A 14,760-nucleotide genomic window follows, 5' to 3' on the forward strand; every position below is an offset into this window, starting at 1 on the left:
GGTCTGATCTTCTTCACAGCATGAATAAACAAGCTTCAGTTAAAAACTCACCGCGTTTTTCACTGGAATCATAGCTTTATAAAAAAAATGTCTAATCAAATTTCAACAGCCCCAAATAATAACTGGAATTTGTGCATTTTTAGATATAATTGTTTTGAATTGCTTAAATTGAACTTAGTCTAAACATAGCCATCAATCAAGCATAAATGTAGGTTGTGTCTTTTTCAGGCCTCTACAGTATAATTACAAAGTGAAAATCACAGTGATCATGAGCCCACTGGAGGCAAGGGGAGGAATACTGGGAGGATCTGGAAATACTGACGCTTAATTGGAAGGGTTATATAGCCTAAAGAACCAAAACATTTATGAAAAAAATATAATTTCTCCAATAATATGGGGATAATACAGCTTGATATCTAGTTTAAAAGTATTATTTCAAGTCAGCATGAGCAAAAGTTCTAGTCTCTTAATTTTTTGGGTCTTCTAGTTTGGAATACCAGATGTTTTTCTCTTTAATTTATATTTAGGTTTTAGCAGAGAAGACAAACGAGACATGATTTGACACTTCAACAATATTTGTAATGTCTTTCTGTCTCACTTTTTTTGTCCCACAGTCACCGAGTCAGAGTCAGAGAGCTCTATAGTAAATCGAAATTCTCAGTTTACCTCTTGTTTTGACCGTGTCTGAATCAAAATAATCAAAATAAAGTTCGCAGAAATCAGGCAGATATCAGGCAGATCCAACTGGAAACATCTGTAGCCAAATTATGATCCAGGTCAAGTTTTCTGAATCCCCGGTCAACCTAAACAGTTCAAACAAGCGACATCTGAGTGCACGAAGTGTGACACACACCATGTCTAATAACGTTTTAACATTAGCCTTCAGTTTTGTTAACATCAATATCTACGCTCACATATGCTCCAAACTTGATTAAAAGGCTACTTTTCGTGCGTAAACGCCACTAATCACCCCTGTCGTGTCTCATGAGGGAGACTGAAGTAAACTGAGTAACCCCCGCTCCAGTGTGGATGTGGGTTTGCTGTGGCTCAGTGGGAGGAGCGTTCAGATGAGGATTAGTGCGGTTTCACCTATGTGTGCGCCGTGGACCAGGTTAAGTAGCTTGGTTACACATCGCCTAGGCTACCTCTGCGCACTGTTACTGAAGCGGGACAATATGGATCTGTGTATTTTATTTATTTTTATTTTTTTTTACTGAGAAGACGTACTGAGCGAGTGTTTGTGGGTAGAAACCTGCTGCTGATCGACGCCGCGCAACTGCTGCTGCGCGCTCTTGTCAAACTGGAGGATCCGTCCGAGTCCGACGGTAAGAAAGACAGACGGAAAGGAAAAGCTCCAAGCGCCGACGCTTGTTCTGTTTGTTTCATATAGTTGAACTCGTATGTTAACTTATATTTTGACACAGACTGTTTTCTGGACTCTGTGATTGACATGTGCGGGTGGGTGAAGGGTTGGGCAGCCACAAAGCTGCACGGGGAAAGCCACTGGTCTGTGTTGGGACACCTAGTTAAAAAGACGACTGGTATTTAATCCGTGAGAAGTTAAACGAGTGAAAAACTCAACTGGGCTCGGTCCCGTTTCCTCTCAGGCAAAATAGACGCACCCTATTTATAGTTGATAGTTTAGCAATCAGTAACTGCCTAATGACAGGCTCTCAAGTATTTGGTTTCATAATCTTGCAGTAAAATATAACATCCACGTGCTGCTGCTGCTGCTGTTGTTGTTGTTGTTGTTTGCTTCTGACAAAGTTGTTTTACAGCCACACTGGTCAAGTCTGAAGTACAGCTTGTTGTCCTGATTAATTTTCTGTGTCCTCTTTTAATGAATCTTGAATTCTGATATCCACCGGGAGGGAGACACAATGTCCAGGTGCTCGGTTACCTGCCAACATCAATGTTTCATGGCTGGTCATCTGTGTGTGTGGGTGTGTTTTTTTTGTTTGTCATTCCTACACAGGTGTTCTGTTCCACCTGGTAAATCAATGTTATTCACAATCACCTGACCTTAGCCGAGCTTTTGAGAATAGTTATTAATTAGAAAAGAGTTGGTCATGAGTTGGTAAAACTAAAGTTGTGTGTTGCTCAAGTTCTTTCAGCTTGTAGAGATACCTACCTCAACCAGACCTATTTTTCTATGTTTTTCAGATGTGTTCTACAATACTTCTCAATAAGATCTGTTAGGCGTGACAATTTTAATGGTTCACATCACATTATTTGTGAAATTTTATATATTTTTTTCTTTTGGATTTTTTTCTGTCTTTCTTGATTTGAGTGTACATTTTGTTGTTGTTGTAATACTTAAGCCACGTTTAAAGTTCTGCCTCAGGTGTCATTGAAATGGTTTCGCTGTTTTCAAAGGACCAAAGTATGGAATTTGTGTTGTGTGTATATACATATATATTTTGTGGAATTTATGTTTATTGTTATAATTTGTCTACAAAACACACCACAGTGAAAAATGTTCATCACACTCCTCGAGCCCAAGATTTTGTCATCATTTTTTTTTTCTATTAACAGTTAAAAACTAAGAGATTCAACTTATTTATGATAGATGGGGATGGTGGGCACACATGATGAATGCTGATTGGTCGACTAATTGTTTCCGTTCTACATACTTTTACATTACATTTCATTTAGCTGACGCTTTTATCCAAAGCGACTTGCAATAAGTGCATTTCAACCATGAGGGTACAAAACCCAGAACAACAGGAATCAAGTAAATACAATTTCTTCAAGAAAGAAACATACTGTATATGTTTTCTCTTGAACTCCCAGACTTGCGTGAACATAAAGTACTTGAATGGCAAATGTGAGAGTAATTTCTCACTTTTGCCTGTCATTTATTGTATTTAAAAGCTAATTGGAATCAATATATTTATTCAAAATGTATAATTATTTTTCAGTTATTATGAAAAATAGATTGTACATTATGCACTAATGTAGAGAATTCAAAGTTGACAATGGATTTTGTAGTCCACTTACCGGCATTCTCTGAGCTTTTAGCCACACCTTCACGGCCTTCATCTCGGGATGGACTTTACCCAGTTGTCATGGAGATGGTTCAGTTGTTACCACCTGTGTAGAGTTTTGGACACGATCACTCTCACATCCCTTACACCCTCCATTAATCAGCCCTTTGTTATCAGATGACCAAAAGGCTACAGTTTGAGTCACGTGACGCGTGCTCTGCAAATGTCTGCATGTCATCATCAGATGTGGCTGCTGTGGGCGCTGAAGTGGTCCTTAAAGTACTCTTCGTGTGGATCCTGTTTAAAGCTGTGGCTCGTCTGTGCACTCGGTTTACAGCTGGGCTGCTCTGCAGCATCGTCACTTAATATGGATTCAGGTGGTTTTTGTTTTGTTTTTATGCCACCACTGTGAAGGATGTGCGGTTTAAATAATAGCAGGGAGTTTGTTTACCGTGGTTTTGTTGTCAGTTGCTGCACTTATTCAAGACAGTTTTATAGAGAAACGTCTCTGCTGGGATGTCCGTTTATCATAATTCATAATGCCTCAAAATCTTTTCCAGTCTAGATATTACAGCAAAGACTTAAATCTCTGCTATCTCGCCCACTTTTTTTTTTTTTTATAACATCATCCTAAACACGAGTGGGTGGAACATAAATGCTGACGTGAATGCAGGTTCAGTTAAAACTCAAGTTTGTAATTCCACTTGTGAAGAAGTGTTTTGGAATGAGAGGAATGTTAATCGGTCCTCTTTATGATTCCCAGTGATGTTCAGAGGGGGGCTCGTCTCCGAGAGTCTACGAGAGTGTAGTGTGGCTAACATCACCCACTCGCAGGATCTCTCGGTCTCCACTGCAGCCTGCTGGTCTGAATAATGGTCACACTAATTTGATTAGATGTACAGCTGCAGGTCACATGTTTGTGATCGGATTTGCTTCACCTTGTTGGGTGCTTTCGCTGCCGAGAAAATGTTTCACATCAGTTCATCTTTAATCAGAATATTTGTCCACTTTGACAATAAACGGATGATAACTTGCGCTTTATTGTAAACAAGTCTCTGTAGCTTAGTCTGTCAGAAGGGACATGAGCAACCATAGATTTGTGGTGGAACAGGTGCCGTACTCATCACGTCAGCAGGTGTTTGTGTGCGTTTCCCCGTTCCCACCGTGAAGGAGCCGGCTCAGCTCTGTCTTGTGGTTGGGATTAGCCCCAAACTCCTCGCCCGTGCCCTGACGGTGACCCTGGAAACTGACAGAGAAACATGCGTCACAAACCAGGAATGGCAGCGTTTATGCTCGGCACAGAATAACATGTTACATTCAATGGAATCCTTTCATTTTTAATTCATTAGAAGATCGGCTTCTCACTCCCCCCCAGACAGTTAAATGAGGAGGTCGAAATCCCACTCGTGTCTGCAGTGGTAGATATGGAGTCAGAGCCGGCAGCCTGTTAGCTCAGCATAATGGAACAGGGTGGACACAGCTAGCCTGTCTATGTCCAAAGTTAAAAATGTATATACATATACCTATCAGCAGCTCTAAAACTCACCAATTAACACATGAATCAGTTTAATCCATACACAAACATAAATGCATAAAAATCAATTCAGGCGTTTTAAAAAGAAGTGCGCTAACTATTTCTTTGCAAAGTTTGTGAATTTTTGCAATTCTGTTTGTATACAGATTAAAGCAAATCATATGTGTTTATTGAGCTTTAGATATGTTGGTACAGATATAGTTGTGAGCAAAAGTCCTCGCAGATTAGATACATATCATGCAGTTACATCAGTAAAGCGTCATATCGGACTGTTATTCATTAATAAAAACTCTATAAATGGCTACTGCAGTGTAATCTGAGCCTTTTATTTATGGTTGTTAGAACATTGTTGTTCATATGAGTCTGCTTGTTTACTGGCTTTGAACAATGTACTTTGGTTAACATTAGACATCATTGTTTGCTTACTTTGGCCATACTTGTACTGGGGCTTCCAGAAAAATTTGGCTTGTAACACAATTTGAATGTTGAAGCTTCAGACTGGTGGTTTATTTCTATCAGCATCTGTGATATTGACCCATTTGTTGGCTACACTCTGCCACTGCCCGCTTAACAGACTCTCTGTGGTTTCCTGACAGAGCTGTGATAAGAATAGATTGTAACTAAATCTGGTTGAACCACTTCTGTTGTCCAAGAATGACCTGAAACCAAGGTACAAGTTATGTTCACGGAGCCTGCAGTCTGTCCTCCGTTTTCAGAAAAGCTGCCATGAAGTGAAAAATGTCTGCCCGTATTTACAACTCTGAGAAAAAGTCAACAGCGAATCTTGTTCGCGTTTTGCATCTGTTTTGCCTCGGACTTTATGAGCACAAAAAGATCACTGGATATTGAAGTGTGTCAGCCACTTGAAGGCTAGAGCAAACCTACTCAACTGAGCCTGTTTTGAGCAAAAAGGAAGAGTTATTCGTAAAAGGATGAAAACTGAGAACAAACATGCACACAGTCATCCACGCCCGAGAAAATATTCAACGCAGCCGAGCCTGAGATGCACTTTGGTTTGCTCTGCAGTCACTTTAAAAATAAAAGTCCAGCTTTTGAGTTGGTAAACTTTATAAATGGGCTCCATTTCAAACCCCAAACCCCCGTCTTTTCATCCAGTTGACAAAATATAATTTTGCTTCACAGACGCTCTGTATCTTTTGTCCTTCCTCTTCCATCCCACATGCAAACATGGCTGTTTTATCGGTAAGTGAGACGTGATGCAAACGAGCTACAGAGGAAGCAGCGGGAGCAGAGATAGGATATACTGTACCCTCACAGCACACAGTCTTATCACTGACAGAAGCCTATTGTAGTGTAGGGACCGGCTGAAGTCTACCCATGCAGACATGAAAGTAGGAATGATGTCACCGGCCTACATTGTGTACAAACAATGAGGTAATTTAACCTGTGAGGGTAAAAAAAAAAAAAAAAAAAAAAAAAAAAAAAAAAAAGGAGAGGACACGGGTCAGGTTCTCTATAACATTTCTGTAAATTTGGGTCGGCCGGGTGTAATGAAACAATGAGGAGCTTACACTGCATTATTACACACATTAAGAGACTTTGGTGATCGCCTGATTTTCATCTGTAGCGCCACCGTCGGCTTAAAACCTAACTTTGTCCAGTACTGCCAACCTATTGACACTCCCATAAGCTTCAGCTGTTTTTTAATTTTTTTTTTTTTTTTTTATCACTGATAGAGTTGTGACGACCTAAGAGATTTATTTTACCAGTTGTGGAAGTAAAAATCATGAATTTTTTTTTTTTTTTTTTTTTTTTTTATCAATACGCTGACCTGTACATTGTTGAGAAAACAAAACAAAAAAAAAGCCACTATTGCACCACCTTTAATTGAAATTGCGTAGCAACGACACCTGAGGCTCATGGGTATTGTCGTATTTATATCTGTCCATCATGCCAAATAGACAGAAACACACGAGCCAAGTTTAACTCGTATAATTTCGCGCACTACGCAAGTACAGTAAGAGTGCTTGCGTGTAATTTGCTACCTGTTAGTACAGTAAAGGAAGTTCGCGAATCAGGACACAACCGTTATTTGTCAGAAACTCGTGGCTACAACATAAATCTCTTGGGTCGTCAAATTATCCCGAGAGTTCCGTGTTCAGAAGCAAGAGGGCTGACGTGAGAAGAAAAAAGTGAACAGAATCTGGGAAAAGCCTTGCAGAGCCATACCATTCCTCTCTTTGCAGCTATGTTTGCATTCAGCGCACTGCTGTGTCTAAGGTAAGCCTAAAAGAGCTGCTTAGCATGGCTGTGGACTTGTAATTATATCAGACAACATTTGGCAGTTTTTGCTTATTAATAAGTAAATAAATGAAATTTAAAAAAAAAAAAAAGAATATTAGGATTGACATAATTTCCACAATAATTGTCCACAAATGATATTGCAAAGAACTTTAATGCAGAGAGTTAGAGTTGTGAAGATGAATGATTTTGACTTTTGGAAACAGAGTTGGTTTGGTGGTTTCCTCAAAGCCACTGTCAGAACATTAGAGAAAAAAAACATTACAATTTAAAGCAATCTTCTGCAGTCCTTTGCGAGGTTACGTCTCACACCCTGGGTGGTGAAATATCCGTACACACACATACGGGACATGCACTGACTTGTGCACACGCAGGTGAAGGATGACATCAGACTTTTCTAATATCAGTGGAAGGAAGCAGGATTTTGTCTCAAGCTGTCTCTGTCTGGAGGATAAAGCTATTCTCCTTCTTATCTCTCCTCTGCGGTCTGAACCGTCTTGAGTTGCAGCACGTGAAGTTGGCTGTCTTTGATCAGGACATATGGTTTCACACATATGTCCTCTTGTCAACCCCTGTTAGTTTTTGTCTACTTCATATTCAAGACTTAGTTACTGAAATGTTGTATTTTTTTTCCCCCTTCAGGCTTTTGGTGCTGCTGCTGCTCTTATTGACCTTCTCTTTTACTGCCTCCTCCTTTTCTTACCGCCAAGCTAAACTGAGCACCTGCGTAGGTGTGTGTTTGTGCGAGTGTGTGTGTGTGTGCGAGAGAGAGTGTTTGGACATGTTAATGAATCTCGTCTCTCGAGATCACTGAGCAGTGTGGTAGGAACAGCCTGTTTCTTAAACCAGTTCCCATACAACAGCCCACACCCTGTTAGCCTTCACGTGCATGTGAAAATCCACAGACATGCAGCATGGAGCAACACTATCTGCTTACATAACACCGTCTTATCTCATAAGCCAGCTACAGTCATTTCTCAGCCCAAGAGCCTATCACAGGTGTTGAAGAGATACTGCAGCTACTATGATATGTTTGTGATAAATCAAAATGAAAAGATATCAACATTTCTGTAAAAAGAAATCCTGCAGGTTGCAAACACAAGTCCAACATCTGGACTATTTTAGGAGCCTTTAGGCTGGTATTTTTTCACATATGTTTTGAAATTATTTTACCATGGGGAAGGTGAGATCGATAATATATTCCCTGGACAATTTAGATAATTAATAATTTTCTTTTGCTAAAATTGATTGTGTGGTTGTTATGCTTCTGTCGTAGCGTGTAGATCTCGCATGAAAATAATAAGTCTGCGGAGCAAGACAGTTTTCTGCAGTTATACAATTCAGAAGAGTCAGTACTTTACACAGACTTTAAATATTAGAAAACTAAAAAGAGTTACTACGAGCTACTAAAATGCTATAGAATTAACTAAATCCTCAAAAAACACCCTCTCATGCTTGACTACAGCTTTTTCATCTGACAGAAGTCATGTGTGGCAGATTCAGCTGCCATTCTGCCATGGATTTCCTGTTATAAATATATAATTTGAGGGGGAAATATTGTATTACTGTTCTTTCTTTATTAACTCAATAACAGAAAAAGTAAATAAATGTGAATAGTTCAAAGTGTTCCGTCATTTAAAGGCTCTGCACACCTACAATTTGCCCACGCATGTCTGCTGCCTGAACAGATCTTTTCTCAGGAATGTGTGGTCACGAGAAGTTGCATCTTCATTATTCTGATTGGTTCTAAAGTTGAATTTTGACAGTAATTCATAATTCAGCATAGCTCAATCCAACAACAACCTAATCAGCAGTTTTATTAGCCAAAATAAGTCCTGTGCAGCCTCCTAGGTCGGGTCTGAAGAGTTGGAATCTAAAAGGAGCCCTGCTGACCTAGAGGCTTCAGGATGCCGACCATGACCTCTAATTTGAGTGGAGCCGGCCATCTTTGTTGCATTTCTTCTCCATCTCTTCTCATTTATCATATTTGCTCTTTTGTCTAACAAAGACACAGAAAATCAAACAAACTCGTAATAAAAATAAAATGTGTGAGCTGCTCTGAATGTTAGTCTGACTCTCCTAAAGATGAATGGACCAACACAATGCCCCACTGGCTGAAGGAAACAATCCAGAGCTGGATAAGAAAATGAATGGCTTTCTCCTGCCTGCTGAGTTGTTGATTAGATGAGGGTGGCGAGGACATAAACACTCAGGCCAGCCACTATCTGGCCCTTCAATGGCTTCACCAGTAGCCTTAAATATTTCAGCAGCTGCTATCACTTTAATGGCCCTGTCTATCACTGGGTTGCCATGGCCACTGTGAATTTGTCCTCTTTGAGCACCCTCTTCAGTTGAGGGGAATGACTGTTTCAGTAATGGTAATATAGCGCCCATAATGCTTTATTTTAGACAAAAAGCAATTTTATAACTGTAAGAAAAAGGCTTTTTAAAGTTGATCAAATCTACTCTGACGTTTAAAACTCCTGTTTAGCAAGAAACTGGATCATCACTCTGAGTAAAGGGTGCGTCCTGCCTTTGCGCTATTTGTCCAGACCACACCTTTGTGTAAGAAGCCCTCTGGGATGGCAGAAAGCTGACAATGCCAGAAACCACAGCAAAAAAAAAAAAGACAAGACAAAACCCCTAAGGGCGAGCGTTTCTCTTTCATTTCGCTGTGTTCGCGCCCATCGGCCTGGGTCTTTATGTCCTCTTTTCATTCTCCTGAAGCTGATCTAATTTTTCATGTTTACCATGGGAGTGTTGCTCTTTATGCAACACCACAAGTAAAACCCTTCCCACTCAGTCGAAATGAGGAAAATTATATTTTTAAGCTGTATGTTTTGGGGAAAAAAATAATTAAAGCAGTGCAACGATTAGCAGTAAAAAAAAAAATTAAAAAAAATGCAAAGTGCTGTTTGTAACCACTCCTGGCTATCATCTAATTACTTATTCATAATGTTGAGCCACTTGTTTTACGGTCATGTGGAGGAGATAAGTTTGCAGCAGGCCTAAAATGCTACCAGAGCCATTATTAGAGTAGAGCAGGCAACGCTTTAAATAATGGTGCACTATGTCGAATAAATTAGTTGTTCACAAGAAAAGGAAATTTAATTTAGTTGTAGCTTTTGCGTTACAGTTATTTGTTTTTAATTTTTCTAGATTTAAGCGTTTTATTTACTGTTGACCTCGTTTTTCAGCCTGTCGATTACCCACAGGAATAAACTGCCTGCTCAGAAGTAAAGCCTCCAAACATGTCACCTTACAAACGTAGCCACATTTATGTCTTTTATTTACAAGCCTGTACCACGTCAAAGTGTGTAATACACCCGTCGGTCCACCGGAGGATACTGTGTCACGCTCTACTTTGCTGGCACCAAATACCATGTGGTTAGGTTTTGACGAAGATGGTTGTTTGCATTAAAGTAAGTCATTTTCCATAAGCAATTCACAGCAGTCGTCACGTATGTTACTTACAATATGTTGTGCAAGAAAATGAGTTGAACTACCGGGTGTATTGCACGGGTGGCGAGATATCGGGCTGTTTATTTAGCATGAATTTAGGGCTTTGATGTCAATCTCTTTAAATTAGTGTAGAGTTTGCGACGTATATCGTGTAGTTTACTGTTTGGCTGCAAACAATGAAATGTCTCATCAAAGAAACTTCTTATTTGATTTTCTAAATGGTGTCTGAGAAACGTTTGGACATCCAGATGGAAGGTTGAAAAAAAAAATATATCCAATAAATAATCCTCCACAGCAATGTACTGTATGAACTGTATGATATGTATTAGCATTGGCATTATTGTCAATATGTCTAATATTCTCTTATGCAGTAAAGGAAGAATACTGTCTGTCTATGGGTGGAGCTCACTGCTGTACCCACAGGAGTCCGTCTGTTTCTTCTGCCTCTCGTGTCTCTGACAAATATGTGTAATTATGAAATTGCCATAATTGGGTAATTGGTCATTACCAAATCAGGAAAATCTAGTGGGGGGGACACACACACACACACACACACACACACACACACACACACACACACACATACACACACACACACAGAGGATGTACTTTCAACAGCCTATATTTTTGCTGTTCTCTGCCATCCCAATTTTAGCTCAACTGTATTTCAGGTTATTTTGAGCAAGTAGAGCAATGACTTCTGGGTAACTGTGGGCTCTCCCCCTGTGCGACAGTATGACGGCAGGTACTGTAAATGAGACCATAATGTAGGTCATGACTTTCAGTAAAAGGCCCTTCCTAGATGACTTAAAAAAAAAAAAACCACACATTTTATTCCTTTAAAAAAAAGTAACTCCTTTCATGTTGGATGGAAAAATGGACATTGCAGATCTGCTGGATTGTTTGGAGTATTATGAGGAGCTGGTGTTCTGTCTCTGTTGGGTTGTATCGAGATGGAAAATCCATGTCTTGACCTGTTTGGCAGACAGATGAAGACCGAAACATACTATACCAAATGGAGATTTGGGAGGAGTTGTTGCCAGTGTATTGTTGTCTCACACGAGCTAATCACTGCTTAAAATAATCTTGCATTTTTTTTTTTTTTTGTACCAATAACGAAATAAAACAAATAAAACCATCAGAATTTTCTTAACTTTTGGTCTGTGAAGATCAATTACTCAGACAGCTGTGCTAACACTGCGACAGCTGAACTCAAATACAGAAGAGCGCTGCGAAATAAAAAAAAGCAATCCAACTATCCTGGCAAAATGTGATCTCCATGTCAGAAATTACCTTTTGAGGCAGCTGGAGTGACGAGATGACGCGAGAATCAATCTTGTCTGGCCTCATGTTATACACTTGTGGAACCAATAAGTGTCTGGCAGCTATGAGTGCGGTTCAGGTGTGACCACAGCGTGAAGCAAAGATCTGATTGGTTGAAGCTAGCACACGATAGTGGTGATAGATGGATGGTTCAACCAATCACCTGGCAAATACTTTTAAAAAGTGCCTGCCCTTTTCTAAACTATGTGGCACGTCGGGTTTCAACAGAGAAGCCTCAGGAGGTAATAATTACACAACTTTCCCTGCAAATGTGGACAATCGATATGTACAAGTTAGAAAATAAAGTTGTGCTTTGAGGTGATCAAACTATAACCAAACTATATAACCAACATCTCTGAACAAGCTCAAACATAGTTTATGCGATTTCTCCTTCGTTACCAGTTCATGATACCAATGTATCTGTTAAAAGCCAATATTGGCCGATGTTTTGGCCAGCTGATTTGCCTGTGTCACTTTTGTTATTTTTTTAAATCAAATCCATTTGAAGTGAGAGGAAGAAAAACGGCAACATGTAAAACCTGTATTCTGTTGTGCTCACAGTGGAGGTATCGTTACACAGCACTTTCATCGCTTCAGTTAAAAATGATTAAATAATGGCAAACATTCCGTGAAGTTTTACAATCAACAGCTGACGCCTTTTTTCCAGCTGTTGTTCGTGCCATTAGAAACTTGATCCTGAGAGTTTTGAGGCTGCGTCATTTGTGACACGATTGAACGATGGACAGTGCCGGTGAGGTCAGCTGTAATGTTGGTGAGGAATGGGCCTCTCGCAGATGAGAAGGACATCACTTGCATCACAGCACTAATTGGATGGGACAATAGTGTTATTCTCCTGAGGGAGTTATTAAGATTCATTCCTGCAGAAGTATTAAGTCCTGACATTCGATTGGATTAATCTCATGTTTTGTACATGTGAACTGTTTGTTGCTGTCAGTTTTCTTTTTTTCTTTTTTTGTATCCCTTCCTTCTCTGTATACTTTCACTCAGCCTGTTTTTCCCTTCTCGCTCCCTCCCACTCTTGCTTTCCCTCCCACTCCTTATTCGCTCCCTGTAACCTCCTCCTCTCCATCTCCATCCAAGTGTGGCGCTCGGAGCAGCTTACTCATGTCCAGTCACTTCCCACCATGCCTCGCCTCTCGCGCGGACACTCACTTCCTGATCCCCTCCTGACATGTCTTCGTATCTCTTTATTTGTCACAACAGGACAATAATGAGGTCCTTGCCTGCTTAGTGACGCTTCTGTCTTAAAGATGGTTCAAGGAAGGTAAGAAATCTGCCAACACACACACATGCACACGCACACGCACACACACACACACACACACACACACACACACACACACGCAATCTGACACACAACCTCTCCACAGCGCTTGTACATTCCTTCTCAAGAATCCAACCAGCCGGCTCGCTCTCCTCTAACTGAAAGCAGATGATGAGAGTTTAACTGTGTGCCTCGGTATGCCTGAACTCTGGGGATGTTACGGATGTTTCTGTGGCATTGGGGACCAGTGAATTCAAAATAACGGGCTGGGCCGTGATTGGCTAAGAGACACATTTGGGGGCAGGAGCTGGAGGCCGTAGTTTGGTGTCGTGGCGTGCAGCTGCTGTGTGTTTTACAGTTGCCCCCCTGTGGTGACAGGGGTCCATACCGCTCTGTGCAGAGTGAGAGTTTCACTTTGTCCTGTCATTGTGTCGGTATTCAGAGACAAACACACTATGTCGTGGTTTGGTTGCTGGTAAGTTTGTTTGCAGCCACGCCAGTGGCGTGGCTCTCTGTTTGTCACTTGGCCCAGACTGAACTATCTCAACAACAGCTGGATGGATTGTCATAATGTTTGTCTGTGGTTTCCAGGTGATAAATCCTAAACATCTGTCACCACCATGAGGTTCTGTGCTGCTGAGTGAAATATCTCACCAAGTATTAGATAGATTGCTCTGAAAATGTGTTCACAGATTTAGGTTGCCAACAACATGAATTAGGATGTCTGGTGCCATAATCGGCATAGGTGTTTGTGAGGAAATAAAATGTTCAGTTCTCTTGATCCGGTGGAAATTCATTGACATTCTGTCAGTACTTGAAGATCCAATAATCTCTAAAGCGTATGTCATGCGAGAGAGCCAATACAAGCAAATGCAATGGTCAAAGTTGTCATATCGTCATTCAAGAAGTATGAATGCGTTAATACAAACTCAACCCTGACTCTATGTGTTTCCATTTAAAAGCTTACTTGCATTTCAGTAGTCAGAAACCCTTCATTTCTGTGACCAAAATCAGACAATGGCATTCAAGATGAGTAATCCAGGACAACGGTTGAAATAGCATGATTCTATTGTCAACTTTTGTTAAATTAAATCACTGGAAATATACATTATTGACCATTTTATGTAAAATTGCCACCACTGCATGGTAAACAAATCTGCCATTTAATGCATGCTATTTAGCTCAAAGTACTGCAGTACTCAAGTATCGCCTCAAAAAGTAGCTAGCATTTCTGTAAATTCTTAGTCTTATATAAAATTACTGTTATTTATATATATACATATATTTATTTTTTTAACCAATAATTTACAATAATTCTATTCAGTTTCTCTGTTCACCCAGTAAACATATTTTTTCGCTCCAAGTACTGCTGTGTTGTGTTTCAAATTGCATACTTGTGTTAATGCCCTTACATGTTAGTACACTTACATGCGTAGTACATCAATTTCAACAGGGTAGTTCTGTCTCAAATCGCACTTGGCTGCTCTGCACTTACCGAAAATAAACGTAACATTTCAATTGCACATCTGCCGACGTTCACTGGTAAATTTACCGAGAAATAAAAGCCTGCTCTGAACGATCTATTCTTTGTCTAATGTAAACCTGCGGCTTCTTCGGGCGCCGCAGTTTGAAAATAGATTGGTGGTTCCCCCCCCCCCCCCCCCCCCTTTTTCGCTATGTAGCCATAATGTCAACCGTTCTATACTTAATTTATGGACGGGCAGGAGTACACCACCTATGTACTTGTAGTGCACTGCATGCGTCCATACTTGACAGTGCAAACGCACGCATACACTCAAAATGGTAAGTGAGTTTATGTACAATCCCTTAAAACTGAATGTGACTTTCAGAAACATTCAACATAATTTCAGATCGAAATGGTAGTCATCAGAAATATTCACTGTCTG

At 40.2% G+C, this 14,760-nt stretch overlaps 1 protein-coding gene across 2 annotated transcripts in view; it reads left to right on the forward strand.

Annotated features, from left to right (window-relative positions):
- Positions 1–1,106: 1,106 nt before the first annotated feature.
- fhip1aa (FHF complex subunit HOOK interacting protein 1Aa) overlaps positions 1,107–14,760 on the forward strand; it is a 34,080-nt gene continuing 20,426 nt past the window's right edge. The window contains exons 1-2 of one of the 2 annotated variants that reach the window (XM_069167160.1): positions 1,107–1,325; positions 12,793–12,853. The gene's annotated coding sequence lies outside the window, so the exon portion shown is untranslated. The remainder of the gene's footprint in view (positions 1,326–12,792; positions 12,854–14,760) is intronic. The other variant, XM_069167161.1, reaches the window with a different exon arrangement.

The sequence above is a fragment of the Embiotoca jacksoni genome, unplaced genomic scaffold (assembly GCF_022577435.1).
Source record: "Embiotoca jacksoni isolate LCO1_2020_lvr unplaced genomic scaffold, fEmbJac1.0.p SCAF_4, whole genome shotgun sequence".
Lineage (NCBI taxonomy): Eukaryota > Metazoa > Chordata > Actinopteri > Embiotocidae > Embiotoca > Embiotoca jacksoni.